The sequence below is a fragment of the Pieris rapae genome, chromosome 16 (assembly GCF_905147795.1).
Source record: "Pieris rapae chromosome 16, ilPieRapa1.1, whole genome shotgun sequence".
Lineage (NCBI taxonomy): Eukaryota > Metazoa > Arthropoda > Insecta > Lepidoptera > Pieridae > Pieris > Pieris rapae.
In genome coordinates, this window is record NC_059524.1 from 6,311,817 (window position 1) to 6,333,744 (window position 21,928).

At 32.2% G+C, this 21,928-nt stretch overlaps 1 protein-coding gene across 1 annotated transcript in view; it reads left to right on the forward strand.

The window, feature by feature from the left end:
• Positions 1–9,827: 9,827 nt before the first annotated feature.
• Positions 9,828–21,928, forward strand: part of LOC110999102 (neuroligin-1) — a 57,243-nt gene continuing 45,142 nt past the window's right edge. Inside the window, exon 1 of the mRNA XM_045631745.1 lies at positions 9,828–10,154. The gene's annotated coding sequence lies outside the window, so the exon portion shown is untranslated. The remainder of the gene's footprint in view (positions 10,155–21,928) is intronic.

Sequence of the window (21,928 nt, forward strand, 5' to 3'; positions counted from 1 at the left end):
TAAGACTAACTTTAAAGATATCTTTTAATTATTATTAATTATAATTATGATCGTATTTTCGCTTCAAACAAATCTGTGACTCATTTAATAAAATCATTTTTGTTTTATTTTATATGTGAAAAAAATACAGTTCTTGCAATGAAATGTTACTTTAACAAGGTGGGTTAGATTCAGAGAATAATTCTTTAATTCCCAACATTGTATAATGTTTTTATTTCTGGTCATATCAAAACGAATTTTCTAGGGTGATAATAAGAATCATTACTTAATCATTGTACTTAGTAAGCAAAGCAGAAAAATATATTTGCAATAATATTCACTTTGTTACAATTAAAATATTAATTTATGTTGATTCTGCGTTACACAATTAATATAATAAATTCATTTATACAGTTTAATTTCTTCTTAAATCAAGTACGTAAAACAGAAACTCCGCCTCTTTTAATTTCAGATAATCTAGGCACATATTAAACCACACAACTGAATAATGTATACAATATCTCAATATCTGCCAAGAAATATCCTTTTGTCGTGTCTTCTCAATTTGAGGGCGCTTTCCTTTTGTACGTCACACACCCTCAGTATACTTGGGTTTGGCATTGCGAAAGTTCAATTCCGCAATCACCTGGAAGAAAAAGCCAAATTGGCTTCCAAAAAGCTGGGTGTTTAGACAGGGCTAAGCAGTATTTCACTGAGGCACAACGTATGCAGCTCTCTAAGGCTCAAGTACGGCCTCATATGAAACACTGCTTACATATCTGGGCCGGTGCTCCCAAATACCAGCTTCTTCCCTTTGACCAAATTCAGCGAAGGGCTTGTCGAATTGTAAATGCCCAATGTCTTACTGATCAGCTTGATTCTCTCTTTCTACGCAGAGTCATAGCGTTTCTTTGCGTTTTCTATAAAGTGTACTATGGTGAGTGTTCTAAAAAATTGTTTGGGGTGATCTCTCTTGCCTCGTTTCAGCATCGTACGAGCCGTATGATTTCTAAATTTCAATAACATCACCTCGATGGCTGGAAATCTTCCACAGTCTGTTTCACAAGGCATTTTCTATTGCGAACTAGCGAACTGTGGAATACTGTAGACTACCGGCGGGGGTCCTCCCTGAGAGATATGACCTCCAACTATTAAAAATTCGAGCGTACTCCTCCCTTAATGGTCGGCAACGGACCTAAAAATGGATGTGTCTATGGGCTGCGATGACTGCCCTTTTTGGGCGTCCCGCAGGCTCGTTTACCCCTCCTGTTTATTGGTTTTATATATATATATATATAAAAACAATAATAATAAATATACATGAAAGTACATAGTTTAGTAAAAAGGTACTTGAGCGACGAATTGATTACTTCCGGAATCCCGTTAACGGGGATCCGAAAAGGTACGGACAAACCGCAGTAGAATTATTTATTTATTTAATTAGGAACATACCTTTGTGTATATTGTACTAAACTTACAGACATGTATGTACATGGTTCAATATAAATGTAGATAGAGTTTTTATGAACCGTAAAATACAATATTATTACTTAAAAGAAAAAGAAAAACATATGCAAACATTTATCTATATCCCATGGTTTACGATTTTCCATACGAGCGTATCAATTCGCCTTACAAATTGAAAAGAAATTTCACTCTGTGGGTGAATATTTGAGAGAAACTCTGCGAAGCTTGTACCGTCGGAATGTCGTTCTCTTTGTTCTCGTTTACATTTTTTACATGTCGTTTACAAACATAACATGTAAACAGTAAATACAGAGATGTGACGAGAGCGATAATTTTGAAATGTTTCACATAAGTTTCTTCATTTATCTGGTTACCATAGTCTCCTTTTATTCATGTAGAAAATAGTCTAATATCCCCGTTTCAACTGCACTACTCATTTGATTTAATAGAATTGATCGATCGATAGAAAGACCATTACAGATTATTGCAGTATCAATGCGGTAACTATTTACATATAAAGGAAAAAGGAAAACTTCACATTAATCGGTAATAGCTTAAAATATTTACAAAAAGGCTATTTCTTACAGTATAGGAACTGATATAAATCAAATTTTTGTCAGTTCAGTCTAATGCCTAGGGACTGGAGCACTGTTGGATTATTTTTCTTTCGACGTACCGTTACTTTATCAGATACATAGTACTAGGCGTAAATTCTCGGTCCGAGTTATTTGTAGCCCTCAGAACCTATAAGGAATAAAGTTGGATATCTCATGTACCTGATAAAAAGAAACGAAAAATTACTTATTTGGAAGTTGTATTTTTTTTTAATAATATTTAGGTCAACCTGAAGTGCAGCATTTCAGTTATGATAAGGTTTAACATTGGTTGGGTTAGGTTTTGGTTACAAATTACGATGAGAATTATGAAAGAAAGTTGTAGCAAAAGCAACATTCTACGGATACAATCGCTGCGATGACACAGTTATTCCAGCCACTAACAACTTCTCAATCTTAACTGACCGTTAAACAGGCCATAGAATTAGAAGTTGATGTCTCAAGTAAGTATTCGTTTCGCTTCGGTTACTTTAAAATATATATTCTATATATTTAGTATACTTTAAAAGGTAGTTTTCTAGATTCGACGGTGCATAGTAATCATCTACCTACAAATATCTTTAAACCAAGTAATCTTTCTGGCATTAAATAACTTAAAGGTCACTTACTTTACTTTTAGGTCTTGGCCTCAGAATATTGGTCTTATGAATCTGTTTCATGATCATTTTTAAATCTAATAGGCAAGTAGGTGATCAGCCTGACACACGTCGTCGACTTTTTGGGTCTAAGACATGTCGGTTTCCTCACGATATTTTCCTTCACCGTTCGAGCAAATGTTAAATGCGCATATAGAAATAAACTCCATTGGTGCACAGCCGGGGATTGAACCTACGACCTCAGGTATGAGAGTCGCACTCTGAAGCCACTAGGCCAACACTGCTCTAAATATAAATATATTAGATATAGTGAAAACACTTTTGAATTGTTTCGTATACACGTGTTGCGTAGGTGACTCAGTAATAAGAGCTTACCTCAAAACTGAAATGGCGATATCGACTCCGTAATATCGAATATTGAACATTTAAATTGGATTTCGTCGTTGTTGAGTAAGTCAATGGGTATCGGTTAGATAAAGTAGGCCTGATATTTTGTAACTGTAAATATAAGTATCTCTAATATTTGTTGTATAATTTAATGAAACGGATAAATATTTAATTTTAATAAAGTCTGTGCAGAAACAGAAGTGTCATGGCATTTGAAGTTGATAAATCTTCTTTTATAACAACACGTACTTATAGTTCAATAGGATTCCTCTTGACTGCTATTTAAAAAAAACTATATTTTTTATTTATTTATTCCGTAATCCTACAGCTAACATAAATTATATATAATTACAAACAAATACACTGAAAATATAGCCAAAGATGGAATACATGATACATTTTACTACAAAAAGAGTAACATATTGACTAAGCCTAATTTGGTTGTGTTGTATGATGGTGTAAAAGTTTTATTTACTATAACCATTATGCATAAGTTCACATAATTTGCACGCCGATTTGCTTTTCTATTCTAACACACTTCTAATTCGCCTTTTCCCTTAATTCATGCGTATTTCCTTTCGTTGCTAATATATACGTCGTGATTCGTGATTCCCAAACTAGTTTTTATAGTATATAATTAATTAGGGAAAACTGCAAACAATACAGATTAGCATGTTTGTATGTAATGCATTGAGTAATTAGCCCAACTTTGAAACCACGTAGCGTTTGGAAACTTTATGACAGCTTGCTGTTTTCAAACTAAAGTTAATTTTTGAAATTATTAACAAATAACAAAGCTAAATAGTGTGTTTTCTATACAAATACTCAAATTATTGTTATGAAATGTCAAAGTTCGTAATTTCTAATTTATAAACGCATCAAGTAAATATTTCATCATTTGTCCTTGGAACTCACGAATACAATCTTTACAACGCAACTCACTTATTACTAAAATACCAGGTTTTAGGCATCTATTCAAATGAAAAATAAATATAATTTATTGAAAAATACACGTATAAATGTCTAAATAATTAATTTATTTTACAAGACTCGTAAGCTACTTGTAAATGTAAATTAATGATAACGTAGATTAAAATAATGCATTATAATCAAGGTCGAATTGTATAATAGTATCATTATTTAGGGCTTTATTTAGGGCTATAAAGCCCACCATTTTACTCCGCACATCCTTTACCTTCAAACTTTATATTACACAGTTGTGGTACCTAGATTACCCTTCCATACCTATGTATTTACTCTGTGGGTACAACAAACAATTACTGTAGGTAACTAGCGGGAAAAGGCTCAGAATAGAGAGCGATGAAAGTTTCTCTTTTCGACGCAAATTGTTCCTTACATTTCAGACCGCTAGATTAGTGAGCGATTGTATGCTGTTTTTTTATAGATTAACACTATATTGTTTCATTATAATTGTATTTCCTATTTATTATGTTTCTAAATATAGTGTCTTTTGTTTTTATATTTTTATTACTAGATTAAGATGTAATAATAAATTTTATTGACCAAGAGTAGAGTTGATTAAAATCCGCCCTTGGTTTTGAACAACTGTTCTATTCAATAAATTAATATACTGTCTAAATTAGTGCACATATGTGATACTTTCATCTATATACTAGTTAAAACAATAATATTTTAAGATTATTGCTAAATAACCTATGAGAAAGTAGACAATTCATTATCATTCTCACTGTTATAGAAATAAATAATTTTATTTTTTATAAATGCGTGTTCCCAGTAGATATTATTTTACCAGTTTAGCAGTAGGGTTTTTACTAAGTTGTCCATTAATCTTTGTAACACAACAATATGGGGCAGTTATCAGCTGATAAGCCTTAGAATATAAGGTATGTGAATAAATAAAACGTATAAGACTTGCCGCCCGTCCCGGCTTTGCACGGGTGGACATTTATTTTTTTAAACAAGTTTCGTAGATATTGATATATTCTTTAACATTGAGGAACATGTTTTTCTATCATCAATAGTTTTCGCAGCGCATGCGATGTAATTTTTGTAGTGTATGTCGTCGTTGTGTTGTTTAATTCCAAGAAAAAATATGGGTCCCTTATTTTTATTAAAATATCCTATATAAATCGGTGATAATGTAGCATGGTGAAAGAATTTTAAAAATCTATCCAGTACTATTTGAGCCGTTTCGTTACAAACATACTTACATACAATTCTTTTTATAATATTAGCATTGATTAGAAGTCAATAAAATTGCGATTCACTGCTCACATCGGGTTACAGGTGATATGCGTGTTTTGTGGGAAGGGGAGAGGGGTGGAGGGCCAAGTGTTTGCCAAGTAATGATACTTCAGGACGAAGTAAATACTCAAACAGTCCTCGCCTATTGACTTTGGTCAATAATTATCTGCACTGCTTTTTGCAGTCTTGTCTATAAAGTTTCAAAATTTAAAGAATTACTGAAATAAATTGAACTAATTATTTCATTAAATGTAAATTTCTAGTATACTGATTGAGTAAGGTTGGACGTAATACTAAATTATTTATTGGATTTAATACATGTAAAAAAAGGTCTTCTATTTAGGTTTAAAGACTTAAGATTCTCAAAAAAGGCAAAAATGCCTTTTACATGAGAACAACATTTCAGCTAAGAATAACATTGTAGTCGTTCTCAAAAAATCAAAAATCGTAGTTAAAGTAAAAGTAATATTTTTTTATATTTGTGGGTAGTTTATTAGACAGCTGTGCGCTTTCCTAAGTCTTATTTCCATGGACATAAAGTCTTTATCATTGACTCAGTATATAAGGAACGTATAAGTTCGTTCACTACTAATAAAGTATCCATAGAATTTGCATCCTTAAAATATTTATTATGTTCTGCAATGTATACGAGTTGCGAAATAAACCTTAATAACTGCGTTTTAATTGCTAGCCCAGACAGTACTTAATTTTGTATTCAGTTGGAAATAGCCTCATAAACAAATGGATTTTATTAAATACATTTAGTGATGCATAATCCAGAGATTGGAATGAGCGCTAATATCGCTTATTGATTTGAGGTAGCCTAATTTATCTTTTGTTACTCATTAAGCCGTGGTTCTATAGAATTCTTTTATACTATTCAAAATTATTCAGGCGATTTCGAGTCCGGCATTGTCTGTTTTTGTACTGTAAAAATATTACTAAGTTCTTTGAGTCGTAATGATTTATAGCTAAAATGCATATTTTTAATGAAAAATATCAATTTTTAAAATTGGCTTTTTCTTGCAGCGTGCATAAAATGTGTAGAGCGAATCAATTTCGTAGACCGTCTACGCGTGATTTTGGTTTGAGGCTACGATTACCGAACTTCGTATACTATAAGAAGGATGCGTCTTACTTTGCATTATTTTGGCGTACCGCGTCAAATATGAACACTTGCTCTTGTTTATACGCCAATACAAAGTATATCATTGTTGTTTGTTAAAATACTGGTCTATCGTTTCAAGGCAAAACAATTTATTTTACATAGGAAACCCGAAAGCCTGTATATGGTAAGGCAGTTTTTAGTGACTTATCAACTGAATTTGTAAGCAGTAATATATCTTTATGGCATGAGTTAAATTCTATATACTCTCCTAATCGTACAGTTGGAAGGAATACACAGAAAGCACCCACAATAATAAAAAATATATATTTGTCATAACAAGGTAAACATATTTTATTACTTCATCCGTAATATTCTCTAACTTGAAAGAATTGAATAAGAAAACCGTAAAAGTGAAACCAATAAACGTTGTTTTATTGCCCGTCGACCGAAACACCTGCTACGTAATGAGTTTTAAGTTATTTTAGGTCTACCAGTGATATCTCTAAGCGGATCAAAAATTAGAGGAGGTTGGATCTGAGACATGATCGCGTTTATGTATGCAAATTTGAAATATTTACAAAACGCAAAGTCCATATTAAAAGATAAAACCATAAGTATATATAACATACAAATTATATAATAAAAATAATAAAAAGTCTTTATTCATTTTCATTTCTAACTGTAAGATTTGGAAACCTTTTTAAGTAAAAGTAAAATTTTTGCATACATTAAATAGCTCATTTAATAATGGTCTACATTATTAAGACCGATATCATGTATAATTATAAAAAATGGTTGTAATAAGAATAATACGAGAAAAGGTTTTAAACGACAATACTTTTGCTTTGTTCTACAAATATTGTAATGGGCCTGTTTGAATATGTATTAATTATTATTTACGTAAAAAAGTATCCTTTTAATATAATAAAAGCGTTTTCATAAATACTTAAGGATATTTTATGCATTCAAGAGTAAAATTCTTTAGCAGTTTGCCCAGATGTTGCAAGGGTTCGTGTATTTCAGAACTCGTTTTGCCAGGCTTCAAGTCATCGCTCGTGTGTGACGCTCTCGAGAAATTTATTCCCTCCATAATATAATTGTATTATCATTATTTTCACGTGTCTCTCAACGTTTATCTTTCATCTTTTTATAACACACAATTTAGCTGGGTAAATCTACGCAATTAATTAATACTACTTGTTTTTTTCTACTTATTGCATAAGGTTTATTAATCTAATAATACAGGAATAAGGATAAAAATTAACTTGACAGACTTATATTCGTGCACCTTACTTACCAACTTAATGTACACGAACTAACTGTTGAACTAACAGTTTGTGTAACTGGGCAAATCTGGGCAAAATGTACTAGCAAAAAAATCATTTAACTCAACAAACTTTACAAAAAAGGTAATCACGATAGAATTATAATAATTAAGCTAGAACATACTACATACATTTCAATACGTGATACACATTATGGAGATCGATATATCGATCGTTTATAAACATTAACTTTTAGTAAATAAACAATAGATTTCAACAAGTGTTTGTTTATAATCGTAGTATACGTCATAGATTTTGAAGTAAAAAAATATTCTAGGTGAATCTTATACTATTTTTAAGTCTTTCGTATACATTTTGTTTTGACATCTTATAACATAACACAAAGGGCATAAGTACATGTGAAAACAGTATTTTATATACTGTTTTCACACGTACTTATGCCCTTATATCTTAAAAACACTTTTACTACTACTACTACTACACAAAAAATATTTTTTGTATTAGTGTATTAGTGTATGCATTAGTGCGCCAAGCGTTGAATAATCGAATAGAATAGAGCGTAAAATAAAGATGTATAGAGTTAAGTATATGTATAAATACACATACTAATGCTTTTGTTTGCTTTTTTATACAATGTACCTGTTCGACAACTTATAATATATATGTCACACTGTTTACTATTCGTAGCAAACCCTTTTTAATCCCACTCAAATATCAAATTTTATGTTAAAATAATATTTATTTTGTATTAACAGAAGTACTTGTAACGAGTAAATAAGAATCACATTAACATTTAATTAAGCACTTGAATAACTCATGTGGAATTAATATTTCGACACGCTGTTTCTCTCTTGTGACTGCATTTATAAATATGTGAAAGCGGGCATTATTTTAGTAACAGACCGAGTTGTTACGAGACAGCTGAATAGACGAATACCACTTAACACTGTTTTATTAAGATTATAGTTTTTGTATAAAAAAATCTCGTAGCAATCGTAGAATAGAATAAATATGGCCTGGTATTTGAAAGTACTTCTTTATACTTTTTATTATATTCGGGATATGGAATAGAAATTTAAATATCTACTTATATACTGTCCATATTGAGCATGGGATAGACGTGCACATCTGTTACTTTGAGCATTTTTGTTTTTAGGGCATCAGAATTATTGACTCACCTTGTCCCTTTTAGGATCTTTATTCGGCTTGTATTATCAAATACGAGATGATTGTCAGCATAGAAAGAAAAATTAATGGATTCCTGATCGCACGATATAAATCCCGAGAAGCCAATGCTTTTAACACTCGACTAACACTGCTTTCTCATGCAATATGTAGGTTTACTCAAGTAAGTATGTATAATAGTTTTAGATGGAAAAGTATATCAGAAAAAATATATATAGCTATATCTTGCCTATAAAGTAAAATGATCAGTGACATAAATATATAAGTGTTTGGCTTAATATTCTGCATTGATCAGTTACACATGCGAAAGCTTATTCAGATAACTTAACCCTTGAGACTTAAGGGTCCGTAATTACCAAGGAAAGTTAGAGTTGGTCCTGTAGAGCGATTCTGTTATTGTACATTCTGTTATTGTTCATTCTGGGTTTCAGTAAGGAATTGATTCATATACCTGACCTAGCTATGCGATGGGGACACAAAACTGACCAACCATTGCGGGCATGACTAAGATTAGTTCTACGATATAATATTATAATAATTAATACAAAGACAAAGTCTATTTATAATAACAATATACAAATACAAATATAACGTTAAAGTAACCTATTTTAATAAAGTATATAAAAAAAAATTTAACACTTTTTTAATGAATTGAAACTTAAACATTAAATAATAAACAGCTACAGTTTTCCTTTAAGATTCTATTTAAACGTTATGCCTTAGTAAGACAAAAATAATTTTAATTAATAACAGTTTCTTTTCTCTAGAGAGAATTTTGAATAGAATTATTAAAAAAATCAAGACGCAGTGAAGGAGCGAACGTGTCTTAAGTGTGACGCGACGAATGCGTGTGTGGGCCGCTTCCCCCCAGGGTGGCGTAGGGCGGGGTATCGATCTGGGCGGGCGCGTGCGCTGCGGTGTCTGCGGGAGGCATCCCTTGTGACTTCACTCAGTTTCACAGCGCCGCGCAGTTCGCAGCTGGCCGCCGGGCGAGCGACTGCCTGCAACAGGAACCTAATCGGTTTGACACTTGCCCAGCGCGCGATAACACGATAACCTTACCTCTAACAGGAATTGCTATACTATAAACATTTGAACTTTTTTCACTTTTCAACTGAATTCATCAATATATTAGACATTTTTTGTGTTGTGCAAGAGACTTTTTGTGAAAATTTCGTGTGTTTGTGACAAGGAAAAAGACACTCGGAAGGTTGTGAATTTACGCTTCGTTAACTCGGAGGAGAAAAGCCGAAAAAAGATCGTCGCTTACATCCGCTCATTGGAGTGATAAAATTTATGACAAACGGTAAGGAGCGTGTAGTGATAAGGGTTATCGCGGCAGGCGCTGTGGCAGAGCTGTGGGCTTACTGAACCGATCACTGATAGTAGAATGGCTTTGAGATCAATCTAGTTTTTCCATTATATACAACCCATTCCATTTTATAAATAAAATTGCTTTTACCCATCTACTTGAGCATGCTACACTTAATACAAGTAAAGATGAGATATTATAATAAGATATAATAAGAGATATATTTTGTTGGACGAATTAAAAAAAATTAAGATTAAAGGACAATTAATATGAATTATAGAAAACTAAGGCGAAACTTTTTCGGCGTGCCAGAATAGTATATTCTTTTTTACTAGAAAAAAGTACAAGATAAGTTACTATGAAAAGTATTTCAATTAGTTTCGGAGTTACATATAGAAACAAAAGAAACACGTTACAAACAAACCGATGTTCATTTCATTTATTCGCAACTTACTGTTACTAAACTCCAAGGATTTGATTAAGCATACCGCAACTGAGGCAGACTTGAAAAGATACTTCTCAGTTCTAGGATTATGATTAAAAATTTCAAACAATAGGAGGGTTCTCGAGATAAAATAACTCGTTACTTTTTATGATTTGAAGAACGTATAAAGTTTTATTTTGTGAATATAATTCTTTTGTAAATCTTTATGGTTTCAGAATAATTTGATATCGACTAAGCGCGAAGTTTATTTGTTAAAATCTCGTATTTCCTCAAAGCCAAGGGGTAATGGAAGTTGACTTTGGTGGAGTTCAAGCAAATAGGACATACTCGGATTTCTGTTAAATAAATATGGTGGAATTCTTACTACTTACCTTGGTTACTACGTTCATTTTTATTTTCTACCTAAGACCTATATATAGTTTAAATCCTTAGGTGCTAGAGTTAGTTTTAATCGGACATTTTACGTTTTCAACTTAAGTATTAACCACGCAATCTGTGTTGTGTCTACTCCTAAAACAAAACTTCAAAATTGCTTTCGGATGATGATTAATTGTAATTATAGTACAGTTTAAACCTCAATAATGATTTGTACTATCACATTATTGTTTATGTTTATTCTTCTCTATTTTTTTGTTATCGTAAGTAGTATTTTTTTTGTTTTTTTTTATGAACGGGATGCTTACCTGATGTTAAGTGACACCACAAACCATGGACACTGGCACTGCCAGAAGGCTCACAAACGCGCTGCCGGCTTTTTAAAAATTGGTACACTCTTTTCTTGAAGGACCCTAAGTCCAATCAGTTCGGAAATACTTCTGCGGTCTTTTGTGTCTTAAAAACTACGCTATGGTAAGTAAAGCCAGGAGTAGTAGCTGTCTAATGCTCCATTGGGAGCTTCATAACTTTAAAAGCATTTAATTAACCATGCATGCATAATTAACCTATAGTTGGCATGTTTATTGCATTTTCAAAATGTCATTACTAAAAGAGTTAAAATGCAAGTCTTATATAGAGTGTATATATGTTTTATAATTTTTATATGTTGTATATTAAACTTGTTGAAACTTCAACACTTGTTACGTGTAGAGTTGTTCAAGGTGCCTCAGAATCACAATTTTATTCAAGCCGTAAAGAAAAACCATAAAGAGGTGATAAGAAGTGAATTGACCGAAAACTGAATGGTTTGTGGGGATAGCTCGACGCGTATAAATGCGAAAATTACCTTTGATTGCCGCTACTCGGTGAATACTAAAAAAACCAGTCAGCGATTACTAATTACGTTGCTATACGCCGCCTATTATTGGATTTATTTCATTCAATCATTTCAATTAGTAAATCACGTCAATAATACATGAAATTCTCTCAAAGCGTTTAATATAATGGACTGGAATATGCTAGATCTTTGGGTCTCATCCATATCCCTAATAGCTGTATAGAAATGTAGTTTATATTCTTGTATATGAGTAGTGAATTACGCCTAGAATGTAGAATAGAAGATGTATAAGGGGGATTTTGACGTCCTGCTCTGAAGTCTAAGCTCCAGGATTGAATGTGTATATGTACTTACAAGGCGAACTTGGCGAACAATATTAATGGGTGTAAGAGTGAGGCTGGTAGACCTGCTCGTACACGAAGAGTTTCGGAATGTGCTTGAAAACAGTCAGTCAAAACCATGCATAAATATTATAGGAGTGAGGACCCTTCCTATTCTGGGTATGACCGTCGTAAGTCCGTCCATCCGCTGTAGGAAAAGACGACACTTATAGTTTAGTAACATTTTGTACATACTTACAATAAAATTAAACAGATTTTGTATAGGCGTAGCGAAGAATTTATTATGACGAGTATCATATTTTAGCAGTCTTTTTACCGAGTTCAAACCAGGATAACCAGTGATAGTTTTTGCTATAAAGCAAGTCAAAGTTGGACTGTTGTTGTTATATGTTTAATTTATAGATTGGAATCTTTAAAAACGTTTGAATCATATTTATTGTTTTTTTTTAACTAGTAATTTTCGTGTGTTAGAAATCACATAAAAACTGATATAAGTTAAATAAAAGACTATAGAATATTTTATTTTGGACGCCAAATCCTATCAAATGTCACGTCAATCAAAAACGTTTTTCATTTTTATGTCAGTTTTTGTGAGCGCCGGTGTTTTATCGGCAGCGTATTCGGCCTTAGCTAATAAAAATCAATTACGAAACGTATAATAAAAAAATTAAATACTAAACACAGTGAGATAACTGTAAATAGATTAATATTACTAAGAATCATTACTACGATAAAGCTGAAGAGTTCGTCTGGTTGAACCCATTAGTTCAACTTGAAAAATTATATTGGACAGACTTATGTTTATATCATGGAAACGTCTGCAGAAGTTCTACACCCTACAATGAGGGGTATGCGACGAAATCATTATAATTAAAGAGAAACATGACATTACTTATTATTTCTTTAATTATTATTATATACAGATTGTTAAGGAGACATCGTGGGATATAGAATAACTATTTACATATATTAACTTGTTCAGGATTGCTGCATCACATTAGCTATTCTGGCAAATCATTTGAGCACGCTTCATTTTATCGCAATATTTTAGGCGGTTATGGAGCTTTTCCTGGTTATAGTGAATATAAGGGATAATATTCTGGTCACGTGCGTAGGCTTGTTTATTCACATTCGCCTGAGTGTACGCAAATAGGGTAACTTTCGAATGTTCCGAACAATCCTTTCACCTGATACATATTTAATTTTATCATGACTAGTTGCTCGTGGGTATCTTTTATCATAGGTATAGTTTTTTATTGTTTATTGTTCAAGTTTATGCTAACTAGATGATTCAGTGATTTGCAAAATCAATTTAATTAGTCAGTGTAATTATTTTTATAATTAATCACGATGGCTATGCGATAGCAAAACTCATTTTCCTAAGTGCGAAAACCGCCAAAAAGAAACTAAAATTTAAATAATATAACATTAAATCAGGTCAGTATACGTATCTAGCCGTTTCGTGATATATATTAAATTTGTTACTATGTTTATAGCTTTTTTTGATAATCAGTATTTCGTGTCTCGCCCATGTCATTGATAAAATTTATGAAAGGAGTCAAAGAATAACATTTTATTTTAGCGACATTTTTTTTATAGAACAGGGGGCAAACGGGCAGGAGGCTCACCTGATGTTAAGTGATACCGCCGCCCATGGACACTCTCAATGTCACACGGCTCGCGAGTGCGTTGCCGGCCTTTTAAGAATTGGTACGCTCTTTTCCTGAAGGACCCTAAGTCGAATTGGTTCGGAAATACTTCAGTGGGCAGCTGAAACATTCCAACTTCCTCACGATGCTTACATTCCCCGTACGACCAACGGTTACAATGCATTTTTTTTAACTAAATAACGGAAGCCTATTTTAGCTGCCAATTTGACATAATACATATATTAATTAAATAAAAATAACTCTTATATCAATATATTGAAAGTCTCAGAAATACTAACATAAATTATAATAATTAATATACCCTACGAAGATTCACCTAACAACACCAATCATTCCGTATAAAATGAGCGTAAAATACGATATTTAATGAACTAAACTGAGAATTAAATTACATAAAGGGTTTAATTTTGGGAAATTGAAACAATTCTTAACGATGTTGGTTTGGCTCGACAACAAGGGACAGGCATTAATTGCTTTTGATAATGTATACCTTATTCATTGTTTGATTAAAACAAAGGTAAACAAATGTGTATCAATTTTGATTTTTCAAATAATATCCTGTACGAACGTACACCAAGTACGTTCGGCTTGCAATGACTTGAGCTACATGAGTAGATTTATGTTCATCCGCAAGCGTAGGCTGATGTTTCTTGTGATGAAATGGCTACCGAGGTAGGTGGACTTATTTTCCGCAATTATACTCAAATTTGGTCCGTTTTGCGTAACAGATTATGTAACCGAGGCATCAAGATCATAGTCTAAAGAAATAATACTAAGTCATGAGAGAAGTCATCACTTTATCGAACCAGCAACGCACTTGCAAACCTCTTCGTGTCGAGGGCCATGGTGATGGTAAACTTTGAGTTAACCGCCTACTCATTTGCCTCCTGTCCCTAAAAAGGAAGGTCGTCCTCATAGTGACTGGAACAAAACCCTTGTTCGTTGCCTTACATTTATCCGTAACAATTGTTTTTCACCGGACACTTCGAGAAAACCAAGTCCGCGCAGATAGTGGGCATTCTAGGTGAATGTATGAAATTAAATTCTTACTAGTACCACATCATAATATTTTCTCTAATATCGGAATTAGTGATTTGAAATAGGTAAATTGTGTTAATTAATAAATATGTATTTAAAAGTAATGATTGCCTTAATATATTATTATAATTTACGGCTATGCAGAAAAAAAACAATATCAAAAAAATCCATTGGGTTATGCCTCAAATTTCTGATGGTACATAACATAATGTATACTTATGTACTTAGTCTGGCCATAAATACTGATACAACTAAAAATAAACAAAATATTACATTTGAATTTGGAATGTGTCATTTTTATATGATTGTCCATTAAGTTTTCTCATTTGGCGCCAATTCTTTATATAATATTTTGCGATATTAAAATGCAGTGGGGTGATGAAGAGAATTAAATCGCTGTGATTAGATTACACAAAGTAGGTATGGAGCCAAATGCAATTTTTAAAACTCTCCATACGCTTGGTATTAGAAAAATATTTGTGTACCGGGCTATTAATAGGTACAATGAGACCTCCTCTGTTTGTGACTGAAAAATATCTGGCCGTCCACGTAGTGTTCGTACGAAAAAGATGGTCAAAGCAGTAAGGAAAAGAATTCGAAGAAATCCTGTCCGAAAGCAAAAGATTTCATATCGGGAGATGAAGATAGCACCTAGGACCATGTCGCGTATTTTAAAAATTGACTTAGACTTGTAGCCTATAAGAGACGTACTAATAATGTCTTAAGTGATAATTTTAAAAAGATTAGGGTGATAAAATCGTAAAAAATTCTGATGCGGTACGCAAAGGTAGGTCACAGAAAAGCTTTGTTTACGGATGAGAATTTTTTTTACAATCAAGCAACATTTTAACAAACAAAATTACCGTATTTATTCTCAAAGCTCTATGGAAGCTTCCCAATTAGATGACAGAGTGCAACGTGGGCACTATCCGACTTCAGTGATGGTTTGGTGGAGTATTAGCTATGAAGGAGAGACTGAGCCATACTTTTGTGAAAAAGGTAGCAAAACTTCGGTACAAGTGTATCAAGATACCATTCTTGAGAAGGTAGTGAAGCCCCTTAATAACACCATTTTCAATAATAAAGTATGGTCCTTCCAGCAAGACTCGGCACCGGGTCATAAAGCTCGGTCCACGCAGTCTTGGTTGGAAATGAACGTTTCGGACTTCATCAGCGCTGAAGACTTGCCGTCGTCTAGTCCCGATCTTAATCCGCTAGATTATGATTTATGGTCAGTTTTAGAGAGTATGGCTTGCTCTAAACGGCATAATAATTTGGAGGCCCTAAGACAATCCGTACGATTGGCAGTGAAGAATTTTCCCATGGAAAGAGTGCGTGCTTCTATCGATAACTGGCCTCAACGTTTTAAGGACTGTATCGCGCCCAATGGAGACCACTACGAATAAGCTTTTTATATTATAAATTGTTTCTTATTTATGTATTAAACTAACACACTGTAAAAGTAATAAATGTTATTTACAACAGAAAAAAAAATATTTTTCTTTGTTTCAGTATTTATGGCAAGACTAGGTATACTTACTTATTAAAAAAACTAAGAGGCTATTTTTTTGTATGTTATCACTGTTAAGTTAAAATATTTTTTTATTAAAAAACTCAGAAATGTTACACGTTTATTTTAATTGAATTACCTTCAAGCAAGTATTTATAACTACTTTCGTTAATGAGAGAGACAGTACGTCTAGTCAATCTGAGTCGCGGTGAATTCTTAGCCCTAATAATCAACATTTTACCAACGGCATGTGTATTTTATTGTCTATTTTAAGAAGTGTACATTGTACATACATGATATGTTATGCTTCAAAATGTTTAACAATATTTTTAAGTCTTGCAGAAGGGAGTTGAGCGCTTTATATTACAACATATCTAGGTCACTCAGAAGTTTCTTCGACAGTATTTTACGAGTATAGGAATACAGATTACAAGCGAATATATTTGAACGAAAATCTTATTTCTTATTTTTTTCCAAAAGATAATTTTACATAGATACAAAGCATAGTTGTCGTTCTCAAAAAATATATTTATATGTACGTCTCAAATTTAACTAACGAAAATGAAAAATAACACATAAGTTTAAGGAAACTGTTCGATAACTTCTAAAATCGGCTAACGGCTACGAAAGATGCGTTTTCTGATTACTCTATTGTCGATACGCCATAAAATCAACGTCGGTTAAAGGTATTTCTTTGATATTGTGTTCTGATGTGCAACTGGCGGCAAAGGACAAAATATTATTGTTGCTACTAACTACTTTCATTATAAACGAAATGTTCTCGATCTTCCGACTCATTTTATTACTTGCTTTGTAATTTCAATTTCAAAACCTTTATTACAACTAATACAAGAGAAAGATTACAAAAATATATATGTATATAAGAAAGTTCTTTAAGGTTTTCTTGTTAGCTTGAATTTGTGCCACAAAGGCAAGTTGTACACGAGGACAGTCGTGCCTTATAATAATTCCAATAAAATATTTATGTAGAGCAATATTAATAGTAGTAGTAAAATTTATTAATAATCATAGGATTATAAAAGTAATTATCATACATATAAAAACCAAAAATAAACTCAATTTAACTCGTAAAATATGGTTCAAGGTATTTTCGTGCAAAATTGTTGACAAGCCAGGTAACCGTTACCAACAGGTGCATCAGACGCATGAATTATGAACGACAGGTCACCTCACTAATTGATACTTGAACTTTCGCTTTGGAACCATGACATACTATAATAAACCCTAACCACTCCGGTAAACCTTTGTAGTACAATTATTACCATTGCCGTGAAATTGACAAATAACATACCTACCTTTGCGTAAAAAGACAAGGGCCTGACACATTTCTGTGTTTGATTATTTGTGTAAAGCACTCGCAATCATGATCATTTGTCTAATAGGCAAAGAAGGTGATCAGCCTTCTGTGCCTGACTTTTTGCTTCTGCAAGCCGGTTTCCTCCCGATGCTTTCCTTCATCGTTCGAGCGAATGTTAAATGAAAAGAAAACATAGGAAGAAAGTCCATTGGGGCATGGACCATGCAGCCGTGGGATCAAACCTCAGGGACTAGGGTAACACCCTAAAGCCACTAGGTCAAAACTGCTCAAATCATGGTTTTACATCTTGAAAAACTAAAATTAAAATATTGTACGAACAAACAATACAACTCTTTTAAAATGCGATACACGAAGCTGGCTACATTTCTATTGAACAATAGTTATAGGTTCTGAAACGATCGCTCTTTTATTCTATTGTTTTCTGTTCATAGATTGTAGAATAGATTACATGACTATAGTAATACCACAGAATGAAGAGTGAGCTCAGTCAATTCCCAGAAGTTTTCAGTCACAAAAATCGCAGTATAAATTACAGATTTTTGTTTAAATTCCTGTTAGTCAATCTGTTGAGTTAATGCTTTTGCTAGGTATTCTTTATAAAGGTTAATCATAGTCTACATTCTTGTTATGTTTTAGAGACAATTTATGCAATTTAAATGAAAATATTATATAATGTAGTTTGGTGAGATTGCTTTTTCAATAAGAGGAGGCTTTAGGAGTCTGGCAATTTTTACGAGGCTGACCAATATCATACTCCAAGTAGTATACGTATTCACATAACATCAGGACTAATCTACACTTAAAAATATGTTTAAAACAATGTAATTGTCCAAACGTCAAAACAATTTAATTTCGTTTATATTTCATTTAATCTGTATGACATGGTACAGTATAAGCTACACACTGTGAAATGTCGAGGAGTTTTTTAAAATACTATAGGCTTATCGCAAATTTTTCTTAATCCAGGGTTTTCTATATGCAAACGTTGCACAAGATAAGATATATTTCGATTAAAACTTCATACATACGTGCGTAAATTTGAAGGTAAATTAAAAAAATATGCAAAACAAAACTTGGGGTTTTGTTATTTGATTTTCTGATATACTGGCTGGTTAGCACCTCTGTTTCGGTATTTCTCTTACAATGTACGACTGAGAGTGACAGTTTTATTGTATTTTGATTTATACGAGGTAATTAAGAACCTCGTTTATCATTACAATCCTTCGCAATCCGTACGGTCCATTCCATGTAATTATAATTTCATTTGTTTTTATAGGAGACATGCTTTACCATTACTTTATAAGCAAGATCTTAGCTTATAGGCACTATTTATCTATGGAAACGTTAGAAGAGTAACATTGCCTCAATTTTATTGTTTTGCATAAAGCATAAACATGAAAGTACGTGCAAAGGAAACGTGACATTTAGACCAATCTCGCAAAAATAACGTGCATTTGTTTTTCCATACATCTAACCCTTTTGTAAATAACTTATGTAGGGAGTGTTTGCTCGAAACCACTTTTAGTAGTTTTATTTTTGTAGCAATACCTACCTCCTCCAGTTAAACTTAACTAAAAAACTTAACACAACCGCACGTTATGTTTTCATTAAATAACAATATTGAATGTAATAAAATTAAAGAATTAAATAATCTAAAGTCGATTTCGAAATAAAAAAAGCAATCTATGTATCGTTCCGAATTTAATTTTTCAAATGATGCAGTGTAAATACATACTTATAATAAATTTGCTAACCCGACTAGCGTTCTCCTGTACACACGTCTTAAAATCATTCAAACTTAAAATAAAAACTAATTGTAAAACATTCTCGTATTCAAACATTTCATCAAAATCGGTCGAGTCGGAGCAGTTTCATTACAAAAGCACGCAAAGAAAATGTATGTATGTAAGATATTATTTTTGCCTGTACAAATGACATCAGAATAGTAGTAAGCAGGCGATTTAGCGCTGTTGAGTAACAAAAGTAATGAAAATAAGTGCTCGTTAATATCCGTTATTAATATCTAATTTAAAATCTTGTGTTAACCATAGATTTTAGCAAAAAAAGTAGTGACGTTAGACTTCTGAATGTTTCTTTCGTGCGATTACTAATAGGAATGAAAACATCGTAAGGGAACCGACATGTCTTATACTCAATAAGTCGACGACGTGTGTGTCAGGCACTGGAGGCTGATCACCTACTTGCCTATTAGATTTAAAAATGATCATGAAACAGATTCAGAAATCTGAGGCCAAGACCTAAAAGGGGTTGTAGCCACTGGGCCACTGATTTTTTTATTTTAAAATATCTACAAATTTATCAACTTGATCAGGAAAATTTTGCAACTTATGTCATTTAAAATCAATATTTGCACAAATCTTCGCGGCATCTGAGTGTCGCTTCGGACAGGCTGATAATTAATTAATTTATCGACAGTTGCCAACCACTACAGTTAATTATCTGTCTTCATTAGTAGGAAGAGTTCATTAACTTTCATTTTATCGACACTTTTTGTGATTTAAAAATATAATATAGGTATACTGCCACAGGGACCAAACTTTTTAAATTTTTTAATTTAATAATGTTGAAATATTTTTTTTATTACTTTTTTATTAAAGAAAATTATAAATATATAAAATAATAAATAATAATATAGTAAAATATTTTAAAAATAATTTATTACTTTGTTACTGATATTTCGATATTCCATGAAGTGACCTTTAGACGTTAGAATACGATGTGATTCAGCAAGATTTAAAAACATGTTTGTATACGTAATTGATTACTTTTTACTTGTATGAAAAACTGCTAACAAATTACTTTATAATTACTGTCTGTTTAAAATAAGATTAATAAATAATGCCTAATTTAGTATTTGATTTTGAAAATAATACAAAATAATTGTTTTTCCAGTGGCACACATGACCGTGTATAGTTGTCCCAAACACGCCTTTATTATAGTTCCGAAAGCCGAGAGACAAACTGCTATTTATGGTGTACTGGACTAGAAAAAAGTTTTATTTTTTAATGTTAAGTTAATTGACTACTTTTTATGGAATTAAAAAAGGTATAAAGGAACAAAAGCTTTTATATTTATAATTTAATTTATATAAAAGATACCCTCGATGTGAAAATCAATTTACGTTGTGTGAGTTAATGCAATAAATGTTAATAAGAAACCTTTCAAGGATTGGCGGATACCAGGAAAACAGGAAACAAAACACGGGGACAATTTGCTTCTAATATAGAGTTGGTATACCAAGCCTGTAAAACGATTTTTAATTCTAGGTTAAAATTCTGTAAATGACTGTCATACATAGACCATTGTTATATTTAGTATTGTCTTTTATTAACATAACTTTTACACATGTAAAGAATAACACTTTTTTACAGATTGAAGTAGTGTATTATTGTAAACTTATTATTATTTAAACATAATTTTAAATTTAACCGACGTTTCGCGTGCTTTACAGCGTGCGTCGTCACGGTAACCGACAGACAAAAGGTGTTGAATGTCAAAAAAGTATCACAGCTGTAGAAAATGTTGTATTATCTTTACTTATTTCCCCGGAGTTGGTATCGACTCAGTTTTCTATAAATAGTAAGTAAGTAGTAATAGTGTAATTAAGTAATTCATGTAGCATACTCAAACGGTAAATTTGTTTTTGTTATATAAAATATGTAATATTAAACAAGCATAACGAAATTATGTATATGATTAAGCGAAGTTAAATCGATAGATTCGAAGTTCCATGACCAATGCTTCCTTGAATTAGATATTTACTTATCGCACTCAATTTCGTCGCTAACTTGCGAGATTAATATAATTTATAACTATATATTATATATATTTACCGTCATAGTTTGCAACATGAATTACTTTATTATACTATTACTACTAACTTACTATTTATGATACTGTAATTTAATAATTTACCGTTTGAGTATATAATATCTCGACAAATTCTTATACACTTCACTTACTTTCTTCTTTACTCTTTACCTACCTAAAATATATCTATGTAATCTTAATAGACACTGCAGATAATTAAGCGATCTTGTAGTGTTTGCAGTAATTTTGAATATACAAACTCTTTTCACGCGTGTTAGTTAATTATTCGCTAATGGAATCTATGTGACAAGTGTACCGGTAAATTGATGGCAACATTGTATTCATGGACGTATGGAAATGCAATTATGCCGCTCAGCAGC